Source organism: Procambarus clarkii, chromosome 77 (genome assembly GCF_040958095.1).
Source record: "Procambarus clarkii isolate CNS0578487 chromosome 77, FALCON_Pclarkii_2.0, whole genome shotgun sequence".
Taxonomy (NCBI): Eukaryota; Metazoa; Arthropoda; class Malacostraca; order Decapoda; family Cambaridae; genus Procambarus; species Procambarus clarkii.
The window spans coordinates 834,646-854,763 of record NC_091226.1 but is presented as its reverse complement, the minus strand read 5'-3'; positions in this window follow the sequence as shown (position 1 = coordinate 854,763).

Below are 20,118 nucleotides of genomic sequence, written 5' to 3'. Positions count from 1 at the left end.
TCACATTTTGCCCAAACCCCCCTGCAGTTTTCAAAATATCCCACTCCCAAATCGATACCTGAGCCATATTTTGGACCCAAATTCTGGCTCTCTGCACTATTCGCAGTTTGAAATTCCGACTTTTTATACCAAAAATTATGCCAATTACTGAAGCGGCAGTGGGTCATATTGCCCAAACCCCCCAGTAGTTTTCAAAATATCCCCTACATCCCAAATTCGATACCTGAGCCATATTTTGGACCCAAATTCTGGATCTCTGCACCTATTTGCAGTTTAAAATTCCAAATTTTTATACAAAAATATGCCAATTACTGAAAGCGGCGGTGGGTCACATTTTGCCCTAACACCCCTGCAGTTTTCAAAATATCCCATACATCCCAAATTCGATACCTGAGCCATATTTTGGACCCAAATTCTGGCTCTCTGCACCTATTCGCAGTTTGAAATTCCGACTTTTTATACCAAAAATCTGCCAATTACTGAGAGCGGCGGTGGGTCACGTTTGCCCAAACCCCCTTTCAGTTTTCAAAATACCCCAAACATCCCAAATTCGAAACTGAGCCATATTTTGGACCCAAATGCTGGCTCTCTGCACCTATTCGCTGTTTGAAATTCCGACTTTTTATACAAAAATATGCCAATTACTGAAAGTGGCGGTGGGTCACATTTTGCCCAAACACCCCTGCAAGTTTCAAAATATCCCAAACATCCCAAATTCGAAACCTGAGCCATATTTTCGACCAAAATTCTGGCTCTCTGCACCTATTCGCAGTTTGAAATTCCGACTTTATATACAAAAAATCTCCCAATTACTGAGAGCGGCTATGGGTCACATTTTGCCCAAACCCTCCTGCAGTTTTCAAAATATCCCAAATTAGATACCTGAGCCATATTTTGGACCCAAATTCTGGCTCTCTGCACCTATTCGCAATTTGAAATTCCTAATTTTTATACCAAAAATCTGCCAATTACTGAAAGCGGCGATGGGTCTCATTATGCCCAAATCCCCCTGCAGTTCTCAAAATATCCCAAATATCCCAAATTCGATACTTGAGCCATATTTTTTACCCAAATTCTGGCTCTCAGCAACTATTCGGAGTGTGAAATTCCGACTTTTTATACCAAAAATCTGCCAATTACTGAAATCGGCGGTAAGTCACATTTTTCCAAACTCCCCTGCAGTTTTCAAAATAGCCCAAACATTATAAATTCGATACCTGAGCCATATTTTGGACCCAAATTCTGGCTCTCTGCACCTATTCGCAGTTTGAAATTCCGATTTTTATTCCAAAAATCTCCCAATTACTGAGAGCGGCTATGGGTCACATTTTGCCCAAACCCTCCTGCAGTTTTCAAAATATTCCAAATATCCCAAATTCGATACCTGAGCCATATTTTGGACCCAAATTCTGGCTCTCTGCACCTATTCGCAATTTGAAATTCCTACTTTTTATACAAAAAATCTGCCAATTACTGAAAGCGGCGGTGGGTCACATTTTGCCCAAACCCCCCTGCAGTTCTCAAAATATCCCAAACATCCCAAATTCGATACCTGAGCCATATTTTTGACCCAAATTCTGGCTCTCTGCACCTATTCGCCGTTTGAAATTCCGACTTTTTATACCAAAAATCTCCCAATTACTGACAGCGGTTTTGGGTCACATTTTGCCCAAATCCTCCTGCAGTTTCAAAATATCCCAAATATCCCAAATTCGATACCTGAGCCATATTTTGGACCCAAATTCTGGCTCTCTGCACCTATTCGCAAATTTGAAATTCTTATTTTTTATACCAAAATTCTGCCAATTACTGAAAGCGGCAGTGGGTCACATTTTGCCCAAACCACCCTGTAGTACTCAAAATATCCCAAACATTCCAAATTCGATACCTGAGCCATATTTTGGACCCAAATTCTGGCTCTCTGCACCTATTCGCAGTTTGAAATTCCGAGTTTTTATACCAAAAATCTGCCAATTACTGAAAGCGGCGGTGGGTCACATTTTGCCCAAACCCCCCTGCAGTTTTCAAAATATCCCAAACATCCCAAATTCGATACCTGAGCCATATTTTGGACCCAAACTCTGGTTCTCTGCACCTATTCGCAGTTTGAAATTCCGAATTTTATACCAAAAATCTCCCAATTACTGAAACCAGCTATAGGTCACATTTTGCCCAAACCCTCATGCAGTTTTCAAAATATCACAAATATCCCAAATTCGATACCTGAGCCATATTTTGTACCCAAATTCTGGCTCTCTGCACCTATTCGCAGTTTAAAATTCCGAATTTTTATACCAAAAATCTGCCAATTACTGAAAGCGGCGGTGGGTCACATTTTGCCCAAACCCCCTTGCAGTTTTCAAAACATCCCACACATCCCAAATTCGATACCTGAGCCATATTTTGGACCCAAATTCTGGCTCTCTGCACCTATTCGCAGTTTGAAATTGAAACTTTTTATACCAAAAATCTGCCAATTACTGAAAGAGGCAGTGGGTCACATTTTGCCAAACCCCCCTGCACTTTTCAAAATATCCAAACATCCTAAATTCGATACCTGAGCCATATTTTGGACCCAAATTCTGGCTTTCTGCACCTATTCTCAGTTTGAAATTCCGAATTTTTATACCAAAAATCTGCCAATTATTGAAAGAGGCGGTGGGTCACATTTTGCCCAAACCCCCCTGCAGTTTTCAAATATCCCAAATTAGATACCTGAGCCATATTTTGGACCCAAATTCTGGCTCTCTGCACCTATTCGCAATTTGAAATTTCTAATTTTTATACCAAAAATCTGCCAATTACTGAAAGCGGCGATGGGTCTCATTTTGCCCAAATCCCCCTGCAGTTCTCAAAATTTCCCAAATATCCCAAATTCGATACCTGAGCCATATTTTTTACCCAAATTCTGGCTCTCTGCAACTATTCGGAGTGTGAAATTCCGACTTTTTATACCTAAAATCTGCCAATTACTGAAATCGGCGGTAAGTCACATTTTTCCAAAACACCCCTGCAGTTTTCAAAATATCCCAAACATTATAAATTCGATACCTGAGCCATATTTTGGACCCAAATTCTGGCTCTCTGCACCTATTCGCCGTTTGAAATTCTGACTTTTTATACCAAAAATCTGCCAATTACTGAGAGCGGCTATGGGTCACATTTAGCCCAAACCCTCCTGCAGTTTTCAAAATATTCCAAATATCCCAAATTCGATACCTGAGCCATATTTTGGACCCAAATTCTGGCTCTCTGCACCTATTCGCAATTTGAAATTCCTAATTTTTATACCAAAAATCTGCCAATTACTGAAAGCGGCGGTGGGTCACATTTTGCCCAAACCCCCTGCAGTTCTCAAAATATCCCAAACATCCCAAATTCGATACCTGAGCCATATTTTTGACCCAAATTCTGGCTCTCTCCACCTATTCGCAGTTTGAAATTCCGAATTTTTATTCCATAAATCTGCCAATTACTGAAATCGGCGGTGGGTCACATTTTTCCCAAACCCCCTGCAGTTTTCAAAATATCCCAAACAATTTAAATTTGATACCTGAGCAATATTTTGGACCCAAATTCTGGCTCTCTGCACCTATTCGCAATTTGAAATTCTTATTTTTTATACCAAAAATCTGCCAATTACTGAAAGCGGCAGTGGGTCACATTTTGCCCAAACCACCCTGTAGTACTCAAAATATCCCAAACTTCCCAAATTCGATACCTGAGACATATTTTGGACCCTAATTCTACCTCTCTGCAACTATTCGCAGTTTGAAATTCCGACTTTTTATACAAAAATTAAGCCAATTACTGAAAGCGGCAGTGGGTCACATTTTGCCCAAACCCCCCTGCAGTTTTCAAAATATCCCTACATCCCAAATTCGATACCTGAGCCATATTTTAGACCCAAATTCTGGATCTCTGCACCTATTTGCAGTTTAAAATTCCGACTTTTTATACCAAAAATAAGCCAATTACTGAAGCGGCAGTGGGTCACATTTGCCCAAACCCCCCAGCAGTTTTCAAAATATCCCAAACATCCCAAATTCGATACCTGAGCCCTATTTTGGACTTAAAACTGGCTCTCTGTACCTATTCGCAGTTTGAAATTCTGACTTTTTATACCCAAAATCTGCCAATTACTGGGAGCGGCGGTTAATCACGTTTTGCCCAAACCCCCCTTCAGTTTTCAAAATATCCCAAACATCCCAAATTCGATACCTGAGCCATATTTTGGACCCAAATGCTGGCTCTCTGCACCTATTCGCAGTTTGAAATTCCGGGTTTTATACCAAAATATGCCAATTACTGAAAGTGGCAGTGGGTCACATTTTGCCAAACCCGCCTGCAGTTTTCAAAATATCCCAAACATCCCAAATTCGATACATGAACCATATTTTGGACCCAAATTCTTGCTCTCTGCCCCTTTTTGCAGTTTGAAATTCCGACTTTTTATACCAAAAATAAGCCAATTACTGCAAGCGGTGGTGGGTCACATTTTGCCCAAACCCCCCTGCAGTTTTCAAAATATCCCAAACTTCCCAAACTCGATACCTGAGACATATTTTGGACCCAAATTCTGGCTCTCTGCAACTATTCGCAGTTTGAAATTCCGACTTTTTATACAAAAATTAAGCCAATTACTGAAAGCGGCAGTGGGTCACATTTTGCCCAAACCCCCCTGCAGTTTTCAAAATATCCCCTACATCCCAAATTCGATACCTGAGCCATATTTTAGACCCAAATTCTGGATCTCTGCACCTATTTGCAGTTTAAAATTCCAAATTTTTATACCAAAAATATGCCAATTACTGAAAGCGGCGGTGGGTCACATTTTGCCCTAACCCCCCTGCAGTTTTCAAAATATCCCATACATCCCAAATTCGATAACTGAGCCATATTTTGGACCCAAATTCTGGCTCTCTGCACCTATTCGCAGTTTGAAATTCCGACTTTTATACCAAAAATCTGCCAATTACTGGGAGCGGCGGTGGGTCACGTTTTGCCCAAACCCCCCTTCAGTTTTCAAAATATCCCAAACATCCCAAATTCGAAACCTGAGCCATATTTTGGACCCAAATTCTGGCTCTCTGCACCTATTCGCAGTTTGAAATTCTTATTTTTTATACCAAAAATCTGCCAATTACTGAAAGCGGCAGTGGGTCACATTTTGCCCAAACCACCCTGTAGTACTCAAAATATCCCAAACATTCCAAATTCGATACCTGAGCCATATTTTGGACCCAAATTCTGGCTCTCTGCACCTATTCGCAGTTTGAAATTCCGAGTTTTTATACAAAAATGTGCCAATTACTGAAAGTGGCGGGGTCACATTTTGCCCAAACCCCCCTGCAGTTTTCAAAATATCCCAAACATCCCAAATTCGATACCTGAGCCATATTTTGGACCCAAACTCTGGTTCTCTGCACCTATTCGCAGTTTGAAATTCGAATTTTATACCAAAAATCTCCCAATTACTGAAACCAGCTATGGGTCACATTTTGCCCAAACCTCATGCAGTTTTCAAAATATCCCAAATATCCAAATTCGATACCTGAGCCATATTTTGGACCCAAATTCTGGCTCTCTGCATCTATTCGCAATTTGAAATTCCTACTTTTTATACCAAAAATCTGCCAATTACTGAAAGCGGCGGTGGGTCACATTTGCCAAACCCCCCTGCAGTTCTCAAAATATCCCAAACATCCCAAATTCGATACCTGAGCCATATTTTGGACCCAAATTCTGGCTCTCTGCACCTATTCGCAGTTTGAAATTGAAACTTTTTATACCAAAAATCTGCCAATTACTGAAAGAGGCATGGGTCACATTTTGCCCAAACCCCCTGCACTTTTCAAAATATCCCAAACATCCTAAATTCGATACCTGAGCCATATTTTGGACCCAAATTCTGGCTTTCTGCACCTATTCGCAGTTTGAAATTCCGAATTTTTATACTAAAAATCTGCCAATTACTGAAAGAGGCGGTGGGTCACATTTTGCCCAAACCCCCTGCACTTTTCAACATATCCCAAACAACTCAAATTCGATACCTGAGCCATATTTTGGACCCAAATTCTGGCTCTCTGCACCTATTCGCAATTTGAAATTCCAACTTTTTATACCAAAAATCTGCCGATTACTGAAAGCGGCGGTGGGTCACATTTTGCCCAAACCCCCCTGCAGTTTTCAAAAATCCCACACATCCCAAATTCGATACCTGAGATATATTTTCGACCCAAATTCTGGCTCTCTGCACTTATTCGCAGTTAGAAAATCCGACTTTTTGTACCAAAAATCTGCCAATTACTGAAATCGGCGGTGGGTCACATTTTTCCCAAACCCCCCTGCAGTTTTCAAAATATCCGAAACATTACAAATTCGATACCAGAGCCATATTTTTGACCCAAATTCTGGCTCTCTGCACCTATTTGCCGTTTGAAATTCCGACTTTTTATACCAAAAATCTCCCAATTACTGAGAGCAGCTATGGGTCACATTTTGCCCAATCCCCCCTGCAGTTTTTAAAATATCATAAACATCCCAAATTCGATACCTGAGCCATATTTTGAACCCAAATTCTGGCTCTCTGCACCTATTCGCAGTTTGAAATTCCGCCTTTTTATATCAAAAATTTGCCAATTAATGAAAGTGGCGGTGGGTCACATTTTGCCCAAACAACACTGCAGTTTCAAAATATCCCAAACATCCCAAATTCGATACCTGAGCCATATTTTATACCCAAATTCTGGCTCTCTGCACCTATTCGCCATTTGAAATTCCGACTTTTTATACCAAAAATCTGTCAATTACTGAAAGCAGCGGTGGGTCACATTTTGCCCAAACCCCTGCAGTTTTCAAAATATCCAAAACATCATAAATTCGATACCTTATCCATATTTTGGACCCAAATTCTGGCTCTCTGCACCTATTCGCTGTTTGAAATTCCGAATTTTATTCGCAAAATCTGCCAATTACTGAAAGCGGCGGTGGGTCATATTTTGCCCAAACCCCCCTGCAGTTTTCAAATATCCAAAACATCCCAAATTCGATACCTTATCCATATTTTGGACCCAAATTCTGGCTCTCTGCACCTATTCGCTGTTTGAAATTTCGACTTTTTATACCAAAAATATGCCAATTACTGAAAGTAGCGGTGGGTCACATTTTGCCCAAACACCCCTGCAGTTTTCAAAATATCCCAAACACCCCAAATTCGATACCTGAGCCATATTTTGGACCAAAATTCTGGCTCTCTGCACCTATTCGCAGTTTGAAATTCCGACGTTTTACACAAAAAATCTCCCAATTACTGAGAGCGGCTATGGGTCACATTTTTGCCCAAACCCTCCTGCAGTTTTCAAAATATCCCAAATTAGATACCTGAGCCATATTTTGGACCCAAATTCTGGCTCTCTGCACCTATTCGCAATTTGAAATTCCTAATTTTTATACCAAAAATCTGCCAATTACTGAGAGCGGCGGTGGGTCACGTTTTGCCCAAACCCCCCTGCAGTTTTCAAAATATCCCTACATCCCAAATTCGATACCTGAGCCATATTTTGGATCCAAATTCTGGCTCTCTGCACCATTCGCAGTTTGAATTTCCGACTTTTTATACCAAAAATATGCCAATTACTGAAAGCGGCGGTGGGTCACATTTTGCCCTAACCCTCCTGCAGTTTTCAAAATATCCCAAACATCCCAAATTCGATACCTGAGCCATATTTTGGACCCAAACTCTGGTTCTCTGCACCTATTCGCAGTTTGAAATTCCGAATTTTATACCAAAATCTCCCAATTACTGAAACCAGCTATGGGTCACATTTTGCCCAAACCCTCATGCAGTTTTCAAAATATCACAAATATCCCAAATTCGATACCTGAGCCATATTTTGTACCCAAATTCTGGCTCTCTGCACCTATTCGCAGTTTAAAATTCCGAATTTTTATACCAAAAATCTGCCAATTACTGAAAGCGGCGGTGGGTCACATTTTGCCCAAACCCCCTGCAGTTTTCAAAACATCCCACACATCCCAAATTCGATACCTGAGCCATATTTTGGACCCAAATTCTGGCTCTCTGCACCTATTCGCAGTTTGAAATTGAAACTTTTTATACCAAAAATCTGCCAATTACTGAAAGAGGCAGTGGGTCACATTTTGCCCAAACCCCCCTGCACTTTTCAAAATATCCCAAACATCCTAAATTCGATACCTGAGCCATATTTTGGACCCAAATTCTGGCTTTCTGCACCTATTCTCAGTTTGAAATTCCGAATTTTTATACCAAAAATCTGCCAATTATTGAAAGAGGCGGTGGGTCACATTTTGCCCAAACCCCCCTGCAGTTTTCAAAATATCCCAAATTAGATACCTGAGCCATATTTTGGACCCAAATTCTGGCTCTCTGCACCTATTCGCAATTTGAAATTTCTAATTTTTATACCAAAAATCTGCCAATTACTGAAAGCGGCGATGGGTCTCATTTTGCCCAAATCCCCCTGCAGTTCTCAAAATATCCCAAATATCCCAAATTCGATACCTGAGCCATATTTTTTACCCAAATTCTGGCTCTCTGCAACTATTCGGAGTGTGAAATTCCGACTTTTTATACCTAAAATCTGCCAATTACTGAAATCGGCGGTAAGTCACATTTTTCCAAAACACCCCTGCAGTTTTCAAAATATCCCAAACATTATAAATTCGATACCTGAGCCATATTTTGGACCCAAATTCTGGCTCTCTGCACCTATTCGCCGTTTGAAATTCTGACTTTTTATACCAAAAATCTCCCAATTACTGAGAGCGGCTATGGGTCACATTTAGCCCAAACCCTCCTGCAGTTTTCAAAATATTCCAAATATCCCAAATTCGATACCTGAGCCATATTTTGGACCCAAATTCTGGCTCTCTGCACCTATTCGCAATTTGAAATTCCTAATTTTTATACCAAAAATCTGCCAATTACTGAAAGCGGCGGTGGGTCACATTTTGTCCAAACCCCCTGCAGTTCTCAAAATATCCCAAACATCCCAAATTCGATACCTGAGCCATATTTTTGACCCAAATTCTGGCTCTCTCCACCTATTCGCAGTTTGAAATTCCGAATTTTTATTCCATAAATCTGCCAATTACTGAAATCGGCGGTGGGTCACATTTTTCCCAAACCCCCTGCAGTTTTCAAAATATCCCAAACAATTTAAATTTGATACCTGAGCATATTTTGGACCCAAATTCTGGCTCTCTGCACCTATTCGCAATTTGAAATTCTTATTTTTTATACCAAAAATCTGCCAATTACTGAAAGCGGCAGTGGGTCACATTTTGCCCAAACCACCCTGTAGTACTCAAAATATCCCAAACTTCCCAAATTCGATACCTGAGACATATTTTGGACCCTAATTCTACCTCTCTGCAACTATTCGCAGTTTGAAATTCCGACTTTTTATACAAAAATTAAGCCAATTACTGAAAGCGGCAGTGGGTCACATTTTGCCCAAACCCCCCTGCAGTTTTCAAAATATCCCTACATCCCAAATTCGATACCTGAGCCATATTTTAGACCCAAATTCTGGATCTCTGCACCTATTTGCAGTTTAAAATTCCGACTTTTTATACCAAAAATAAGCCAATTACTGAAAGCGGCAGTGGGTCACATTTGCCCAAACCCCCCCAGCAGTTTTCAAAATATCCCAAACATCCCAAATTCGATACCTGAGCCTATTTTGGACTTAAAACTGGCTCTCTGTACCTATTCGCAGTTTGAAATTCTGACTTTTTATACCAAAAATCTGCCAATTACTGGGAGCGGCGGTTAATCACGTTTTGCCCAAACCCCCTTCAGTTTTCAAAATATCCCAAACATCCCAAATTCGATACCTGAGCCATATTTTGGACCCAAATGCTGGCTCTCTGCACCTATTCGCAGTTTGAAATTCCGGGTTTTATACCAAAATATGCCAATTACTGAAAGTGGCAGTGGGTCACATTTTGCCCAAACCCGCCTGCAGTTTTCAAAATATCCCAAACATCCCAAATTCGATACATGAACCATATTTTGGACCCAAATTCTTGCTCTCTGCCCCTTTTTGCAGTTTGAAATTCCGACTTTTTATACCAAAAATAAGCCAATTACTGCAAGCGGTGGTGGGTCACATTTTGCCCAAACCCCCCTGCAGTTTTCAAAATATCCCAAACTTCCCAAACTCGATACCTGAGACATATTTTGGACCCAAATTCTGGCTCTCTGCAACTATTCGCAGTTTGAAATTCCGACTTTTTATACAAATATTAAGCCAATTACTGAAAGCGGCAGTGGGTCACATTTTGCCCAAACCCCCCTGCAGTTTTCAAAATATCCCCTACATCCCAAATTCGATACCTGAGCCATATTTTAGACCCAAATTCTGGATCTCTGCACCTATTTGCAGTTTAAAATTCCAAATTTTTATACCAAAAATATGCCAATTACTGAAAGCGGCGGTGGGTCACATTTTGCCCTAACCCCCCTGCAGTTTTCAAAATATCCCATACATCCCAAATTCGATAACTGAGCCATATTTTGGACCCAAATTCTGGCTCTCTGCACCTATTCGCAGTTTGAAATTCCGACTTTTTATACCAAAAATCTGCCAATTACTGGGAGCGGCGGTGGGTCACGTTTTGCCCAAACCCCCTTTCAGTTTTCAAAATATCCCAAACATCCCAAATTCGAAACCTGAGCCATATTTTGGACCCAAATTCTGGCTCTCTGCACCTATTCGCAGTTTGAAATTCCGTCTTTTTATTCCAAAAATCTGCCAATTACTGAAATCAGCGGTGGGTCACATTTTCCCAAACCCCCCTGCAGTTTTCAAAATATCCCAAACATTATAAATTGATACCTGAGTCATATTTTGGACCCAAATTCTGGCTCTCTGCACCTATTCGCCGTTTGAAATTCCGACTTTTTATACCAAAAATCTCCCAATTACTGAGAGCGGTTTTGGTTCACATTTTGCCCAAATCCTCCTGCAGTTTTCAAAATATCCCAAATATCCCAAATTCGATACCTGAGCCATATTTTGGACCCAAATTCTGGCTCTCTGCACCTATTAGCAATTTGAAATTCTTATTTTTTATACCAAAAATCTGCCAATTACTGAAAGCGGCAGTGGGTCACATTTTGCCCAAACCACCCTGTAGTACTCAAAATATCCCAAACATTCCAAATTCGATACCTGAGCCATATTTTGGACCCAAATTCTGGCTCTCTGCACCTATTCGCAGTTTAAATTCCGAGTTTTTATACCAAAAATGTGCCAATTACTGAAAGTGGCGGTGGGTCACATTTTGCCCAAACCCCCCTGCAGTTTTCAAAATATCCCAAACATCCCAAATTCGATACCTGAGCCATATTTTGGACCCAAACTCTGGTTCTCTGCACCTATTCGCAGTTTGAAATTCCGAATTTTATACCAAAAATCTCCCAATTACTGAAACCAGCTATGGGTCACATTTTGCCCAAACCCTCATGCAGTTTTCAAAATATCCCAAATATCCCAAATATGATACCTGAGCCATATTTTGGACCCAAATTCTGGCTCTCTGCATCTATTCGCAATTTGAAATTCCTACTTTTTATACCAAAAATCTGCCAATTACTGAAAGCGGCGGTGGGTCACATTTTGCCCAAACCCCCCTGCAGTTCTCAAAATATCCCAAACATCCCAAATTCGATACCTGAGCCATATTTTGGACCCAAATTCTGGCTCTCTGCACCTATTCGCAGTTTGAAATTGAAACTTTTTATACAAAAAATCTGCCAATTACTGAAAGAGGCAGTGGGTCACATTTTGCCCAAACCCCCCTGCACTTTTCAAAATATCCCAAACATCCTAAATTCGATACCTGAGCCATATTTTGGACCCAAATTCTGGCTTTCTGCACCTATTCGCAGTTTGAAATTCCGAATTTTTATACTAAAAATCTGCCAATTACTGAAAGAGGCGGTGGGTCACATTTTGCCCAAACCCCCCTGCACTTTTCAACATATCCCAAACAACTCAAATTCGATACCTGAGCCATATTTTGGACCCAAATTCTGGCTCTCTGCACCTATTCGCAATTTGAAATTCCAACTTTTTATACCAAAAATCTGCCGATTACTGAAAGCGGCGGTGGGTCACATTTTGCCCAAACCCCCCTGCAGTTTTCAAAACATCCCACACATCCCAAATTCGATACCTGAGATATTTCGACCCAAATTCTGGCTCTCTGCACTTATTCGCAGTTAGAAAATCCGACTTTTTGTACCAAAAATCTGCCAATTACTGAAATCGGCGGTGGGTCACATTTTTCCCAAACCCCCTGCAGTTTTCAAAATATCCGAAACATTACAAATTCGATACCAGAGCCATATTTTTGACCCAAATTCTGGCTCTCTGCACCTATTCGCCGTTTGAAATTCCGACTTTTTATACCAAAAATCTCCCAATTACTGAGAGCAGCTATGGGTCACATTTTGCCCAATCCCCCCGGCAGTTTTTAAAATATCATAAACATCCCAAATTCGATACCTGAGCCATATTTTGAACCCAAATTCTGGCTCTCTGCACCTATTCGCAGTTTGAAATTCCGCCTTTTTATATCAAAAATTTGCCAATTAATGAAAGTGGCGGTGGGTCACATTTTGCCCAAACAACACTGCAGTTTTCAAAATATCCCAAACATCCCAAATTCGATACCTGAGCCATATTTTATACCCAAATTCTGGCTCTCTGCACCTATTCGCCATTTGAAATTCCGACTTTTTATACCAAAAATCTGTCAATTACTGAAAGCAGCGGTGGGTCACATTTTGCCCAAACACCCCTGCAGTTTCAAAATATCCAAAACATCATAAATTCGATACCTTATCCATATTTTGGACCAAATTCTGGCTCTCTGCACCTATTCGCTGTTTGAAATTCCGATTTTTATACGCAAAATCTGCCAATTACTGAAAGCGGCGGTGGGTCATATTTTGCCCAAACCCCCCTGCAGTTTTCAAAATATCCAAAACATCCCAAATTCGATACCTTATCCATATTTTGGACCCAAATTCTGGCTCTCTGCACCTATTCGCTGTTTGAAATTCCGACTTTTTATACCAAAAATATGCCAATTACTGAAAGTAGCGGTGGGTCACATTTTGCCCAAACACCCCTGCAGTTTTCAAAATATCCCAAACACCCAAATTCGATACCTGAGCCATATTTTGGACCAAAATTCTGGCTCTCTGCACCTATTCGCAGTTTGAAATTCCGACGTTTTACACAAAAATCTCCCAATTACTGAGAGCGGCTATGGGTCACATTTTTGCCCAAACCCTCCTGCAGTTTTCAAAATATCCCAAATTAGATACCTGAGCCATATTTTGGACCCAAATTCTGGCTCTCTGCACCTATTCGCAATTTGAAATTCCTAATTTTTATACCAAAATCTGCCAATTACTGAAAGCGGTGGTGGGTCACATTTTGCCCTAACCCCCTGCAGTTTTCAAAATATCTCATACATCCAAATTCGATACCTGAGCCATATTTTGGACCCAAATTCTGGCTCTCTGCACCTATTCGCAGTTTGAAATTCCGACTTTTTATACCAAAAATCTGCCAATTACTGAGAGCGGCGGTGGGTCACGTTTTGCCCAAACCCCCCTGCAGTTTTCAAAATATCCCCTACATCCCAAATTCGATACCTGAGCCATATTTTGGACCCAAATTCTGGATCACTGCACCTATTAGCAGTTTGTAATTCCGACTTTTTATACCAAAAATAAGCCAATTACTGAAAGCGGCGGTGGGTCACATTTGCAAAAACCCCCAAGCAGTTTTCAAAATATCCCAAACATCCCAAATTCGATACCTGAGCCATATTTTGGACCCAAATGCTGGCTCTCTGCACCTATTCGCAGTTTGAAATTCCGACTTTTTATACCAAAAATATGCCAATTACTGAAACGGTGGTGGGTCACATTTTGCCCAAACCCCCTGCAGTTTTCAAAATATCCCAAACATCCCAAATTCGATACCTGAGCCATATTTTGGATCCAAATTCTGGCTCTCTGCACCATTCGCAGTTTGAATTCCGACTTTTTATACCAAAAATATGCCAATTACTGAAAGCGGCGGTGGGTCACATTTTGCCCAACCCCCTGCAGTTTTCAAAATATCCCATACATCCCAAATTCGATACATGAGCCATATTTTGGACCCAAATTCTGGCTCTCTGCACCTATTCGCAGTTTGAAATTCCGACTTTTTATACCAAAAATCTGCCAATTACTGAGAGCGGCGGTGGGTCACATTTTGCCCAAACCCCCTGTAGTTTTCAAAATATCCAAACATCCCAAATTCGATACTGACCATATTTTGGACCCAAATTCTGGCTCTCTGCACCTATTCGCAGTTTGAAATTCCGACTTTTTATACCAAAAATTGCCAATTACTGAAAGCGGCGGTGGGTCACATTTTGCCCAAACCCCCTGCAGTTTTCAAAATATCCAAACATCCCAAATTCGATACCTGCCAATATTTTGGTCCCAAATTCTGGCTCTCTGCATCTATTCGCTGTTTGAAATTCTGACTTTTTATACCAAAAATGCCAATTACTGAAAGCGGCGTGGGTCACAGTTTGCCCAAACCCCCCTGCAGTTTTCAAAATATCCAAACGTCTCAAATTCGATACCTGAGCCATATTTTGGACCCAAATTCTGGCTCTCTGCACCTATTAGCTGTTTGAAATTCCGACTTTTTATACCAAAAATATGCCAATTACTGAAAGCGGCGGTGGGTCACATTTTGCTCAAACCCCCTGCAGTTTTCAAAATATCCCAAACATCCCAAATTCGATACCTGAGCCATTTTTGACCCAAATTCTGCTCTCTGCACCTATTCGAGTTTGAATTCCGACTTTTTATACAAAATTCTGCCAATTACTGAAAGCGGCGGTGGGTCACATTTTGCCCAAACCCCCCTGCAGTTCTCAAAATATCCAACATCCCAAATTCGATACATGACCATATTTTGGACCCAAATTCTGGCTCTCTGCACCTATTCGCAGTTTAAATTCCGACTTTTTATACCAAAAATATGCCCAATTACTGAACGCCGCGGGTCACATTTGCCCAAACCCCCTGCAGTTTCAAAATATTCCAAACATCCCAAATTCGATACCTGAGCCATATTTTGGACCCAAATTCTGGCTCTCTGCACCTATTCGCAGTTTGAAATTCGACTTTTTGTACCAAAATGCCAATTACTGAAAGCGGCGGGGGTCACCCCCCAGCAGTTTTCAAATATTCCAAACATCCTAAATTCGATACCTGAGCCATATTTTGGACCCAAATGCTGTCTCTCTCGCTGTTTGAAATTCCGACTTTTTATACCAAAATCTGCCAATTACTGAAAGAATCGGGGTTCACATTTTGCCCAAACCCCCTGCAGTTTTCAAAATATCCCAAACTTCCCAAATTCGATACCTGAGACATATTTTGGACCCAAATTCTGGCTCTCTGCACCTATTCGCAGTTTGAAATTCCGACTTTTTATACAAAAATTATGCCAATTACTGAAAGCGGCAGTGGGTCACATTTTGCCCAAACCCCCTGCAGTTTTCAAAATATCCCAAACATCCCAAATTCGATACCTGAGCCATATTTTGGACCCAAATTCTGCTCTCTGCACTATTCGCAGTTTAAAATTCCGACTTTTTATACCAAAAATTAGCCAATTACTGAAGCGGCGATGGGTCACATTTTGCCCAATCCGCCCTAGTTTTCAAAATATCCCAAACATCCCAAATTCGATACCTGAGCCATATTTTGGACCCAAATTCTGGATCTCTGCACCTATTTGCAGTTTAAAATTCCAAATTTTTATACAAAAATATGCCAATTACTGAAAGCGGCGGTGGGTCACATTTTGCCCTAACACCCCTGCAGTTTTCAAAATATCCCATACATCCCAAATTCGATACCTGAGCCATATTTTGGACCCAAATTCTGGCTCTCTGCACCTATTCGCAGTTTGAAATTCCGACTTTTTATACCAAAAATCTGCCAATTACTGAGAGCGGCGGTGGGTCACGTTTTGCCCAAACCCCCTTCAGTTTTCAAAATACCCCAAACATCCCAAATTCGAAACCTGAGCCATATTTTGGACCCAAATGCTGGCTCTCTGCACCTATTCGCTGTTTGAAATTCCGACTTTTTATACCAAAAATATGCCAATTACTGAAAGTGGCGGTGGGTCACATTTTGCCCAAACACCCCTGCAAGTATCAAAATATCCCAAACATCCCAAATTCGAAACCTGAGCCATATTTTGGACCAAAATTCTGGCTCTCTGCACCTATTCGCAGTTTGAAATTCCGACTTTATATACAAAAATCTCCCAATTACTGAGAGCGGCTATGGGTCACATTTTGCCCAAACCCTCCTGCAGTTTTCAAAATATCCCAAATTAGATACCTGAGCCATATTTTGGACCCAAATTCTGGCTCTCTGCACCTATTCGCAATTTGAAATTCCTAATTTTTATACCAAAAATCTGCCAATTACTGAAAGCGGCGATGGGTCTCATTATGCCCAAATCCCCCTGCAGTTCTCAAAATATCCCAAATATCCCCAAATTCGATACTTGAGCCATATTTTTTACCCAAATTCTGGCTCTCAGCAACTATTCGGAGTGTGAAATTCCGACTTTTTATACCAAAAATCTGCCAATTACTGAAATCGGCGGTAAGTCACATTTTTCCAAAACCCCCCTGCAGTTTTCAAAATAGCCCAAACATTATAAATTCGATACCTGAGCCATATTTTGGACCCAAATTCTGGCTCTCTGCACCTATTCGCAGTTTGAAATTCCGAATTTTTATTCCAAAAATCTCCCAATTACTGAGAGCGGCTATGGGTCACATTTTGCCCAAACCCTCCTGCAGTTTTCAAAATATTCCAAATATCCCAAATTCGATACCTGAGCCATATTTTGGACCCAAATTCTGGCTCTCTGCACCTATTCGCAATTTGAAATTCCTACTTTTTATACCAAAAATCTGCCAATTACTGAAAGCGGCGGTGGGTCACATTTTGCCCAAACCCCGCTGCAGTTCTCAAAATATCCCAAACATCCCAAATTCGATACCTGAGCCATATTTTTGACCCAAATTCTGGCTCTCTGCACCTATTCGCCGTTTGAAATTCCGACTTTTTATACCAAAAATCTCCCAATTACTGAGAGCGGTTTTGGGTCACATTTTGCCCAAATCCTCCTGCAGTTTTCAAAATATCCCAAATATCCCAAATTCGATACCTGAGCCATATTTTGGACCCAAATTCTGGCTCTCTGCACCTATTCGCAAATTTGAAATTCTTATTTTTTATACCAAAAATCTGCCAATTACTGAAAGCGGCAGTGGGTCACATTTTGCCCAAACCACCCTGTAGTACTCAAAATATCCCAAACATTCCAAATTCGATACCTGAGCCATATTTTGGACCCAAATTCTGGCTCTCTGCACCTATTCGCAGTTTGAAATTCCGAGTTTTTGTACCAAAAATCTGCCAATTACTGAAAGCGGCGGTGGGTCACATTTTGCCCAAACCCCCTGCAGTTTTCAAAATATCCCAAACATCCCAAATTCGATACCTGAGCCATATTTTGGACCCAAACTCTGGTTCTCTGCACCTATTCGCAGTTTGAAATTCCGAATTTTATACCAAAAATCTCCCAATTACTGAAACCAGCTATGGGTCACATTTTGCCCAAACCCTCATGCAGTTTTCAAAATATCACAAATATCCCAAATTCGATACCTGAGCCATATTTTGTACCCAAATTCTGGCTCTCTGCACCTATTCGCAGTTTAAAATTCCGAATTTTTATACCAAAAATCTGCCAATTACTGAAAGCGGCGGTGGGTCACATTTTGCCCAAACCCCCTGCAGTTTTCAAAACATCCCACACATCCCAAATTCGATACCTGAGCCATATTTTGGACCCAAATTCTGGCTCTCTGCACCTATTCGCAGTTTGAAATTGAAACTTTTTATACCAAAAATCTGCCAATTACTGAAAGAGGCAGTGGGTCACATTTTGCCCAAACCCCCCTGCACTTTTAAAATATCCCAAACATCCTAAATTCGATACCTGAGCCATATTTTGGACCCAAATTCTGGCTTTCTGCACCTATTCTCAGTTTGAAATTCCGAATTTTATACCAAAAATCTGCCAATTATTGAAAGAGGCGGTGGGTCACATTTGCCCAAACCCCCTGCAGTTTTCAAAATATCCCAAATTAGATACCTGAGCCATATTTTGGACCCAAATTCTGGCTCTCTGCACCTATTCGCAATTTGAAATTTCTAATTTTTATACCAAAAATCTGCTAATTACTGAAAGCGGCGATGGGTCTCATTTTGCCCAAATCCCCCTGCAGTTCTCAAAATATCCCAAATATCCCAAATTCGATACCTGAGCCATATTTTTTACCCAAATTCTGGCTCTCTGCAACTATTCGGAGTGTGAAATTCCGACTTTTTATACCTAAAATCTGCCAATTACTGAAATCGGCGGTAAGTCACATTTTTCCAAAACACCCCTGCAGTTTTCAAAATATCCCAAACATTATAAATTCGATACCTGAGCCATATTTTGGACCCAAATTCTGGCTCTCTGCACCTATTCGCCGTTTGAAATTCTGACTTTTTATACCAAAAATCTCCCAATTACTGAGAGGCTATGGGTCACATTTAGCCCAAACCCTCCTGCAGTTTTCAAAATATTCCAAATATCCCAAATTCGATACCTGAGCCATATTTTGGACCCAAATTCTGGCTCTCTGCACCTATTCGCAATTTGAAATTCCTAATTTTTATACCAAAAATCTGCCAATTACTGAAAGCGGCAGTGGGTCACATTTTGCCCAAACCCCCTGCAGTTCTCAAAATATCCCAAACATCCAAATTCGATACCTGAGCCATATTTTTGACCCAAATTCTGGCTCTCTGCACCTATTCGCAGTTTGAAATTCCGAATTTTTATTCCATAAATCTGCCAATTACTGAAATCGGCGGTGGGTCACATTTTCCCAAACCCCCCTGCAGTTTTCAAAATATCCCAAACAATTTAAATTTGATACCTGAGCCATATTTTGGACCCAAATTCTGGCTCTCTGCACCTATTCGCAATTTGAAATTCTTATTTTTTATACCAAAAATCTGCCAATTACTGAAAGCGGCAGTGGGTCACATTTTGCCCAAACCACCCTGTAGTACTCAAAATATCCCAAACTTCCCAAATTCGATACCTGAGACATATTTTGGACCCTAATTCTACCTCTCTGCAACTATTCGCAGTTTGAAATTCCGACTTTTTATACAAAAATTAAGCCAATTACTGAAAGCGGCAGTGGGTCACATTTTGCCCAAACCCCCTGCAGTTTCAAAATATCCCCTACATCCCAAATTCGATACCTGAGCCATATTTTAGACCCAAATTCTGGATCTCTGCACCTATTTGCAGTTTAAAATTCCGACTTTTTATACCAAAAATAAGCCAATTACTGAAAGCGGCAGTGGGTCACATTTGCCCAAACCCCCCCAGCAGTTTTCAAAATATCCCAAACATCCAAATTCGATACCTGAGCCCTATTTTGGACTTAAAACTGGCTCTCTGTACCTATTCGCAGTTTGAAATTCTGACTTTTTATACCAAAAATCTGCCAATTACTGGGAGCAGCGGTTAATCACGTTTTGCCCAAACCCCCTTCAGTTTCAAAATATCCCAAACATCCCAAATTCGATACCTGAGCCATATTTTGGACCCAAATGCTGGCTCTCTGCACCTATTCGCAGTTTGAAATTCCGGGTTTTATACCAAAATATGCCAATTACTGAAAGTGGCAGTGGGTCACATTTTGCCCAAACCCGCCTGCAGTTTTCAAAATATCCCAAACATCCCAAATTCGATACATGAACCATATTTTGGACCCAAATTCTTGCTCTCTGCCCTTTTTGCAGTTTGAAATTCCGACTTTTTATACCAAAAATAAGCCAATTACTGCAAGCGGTGGTGGGTCACATTTTGCCCAAACCCC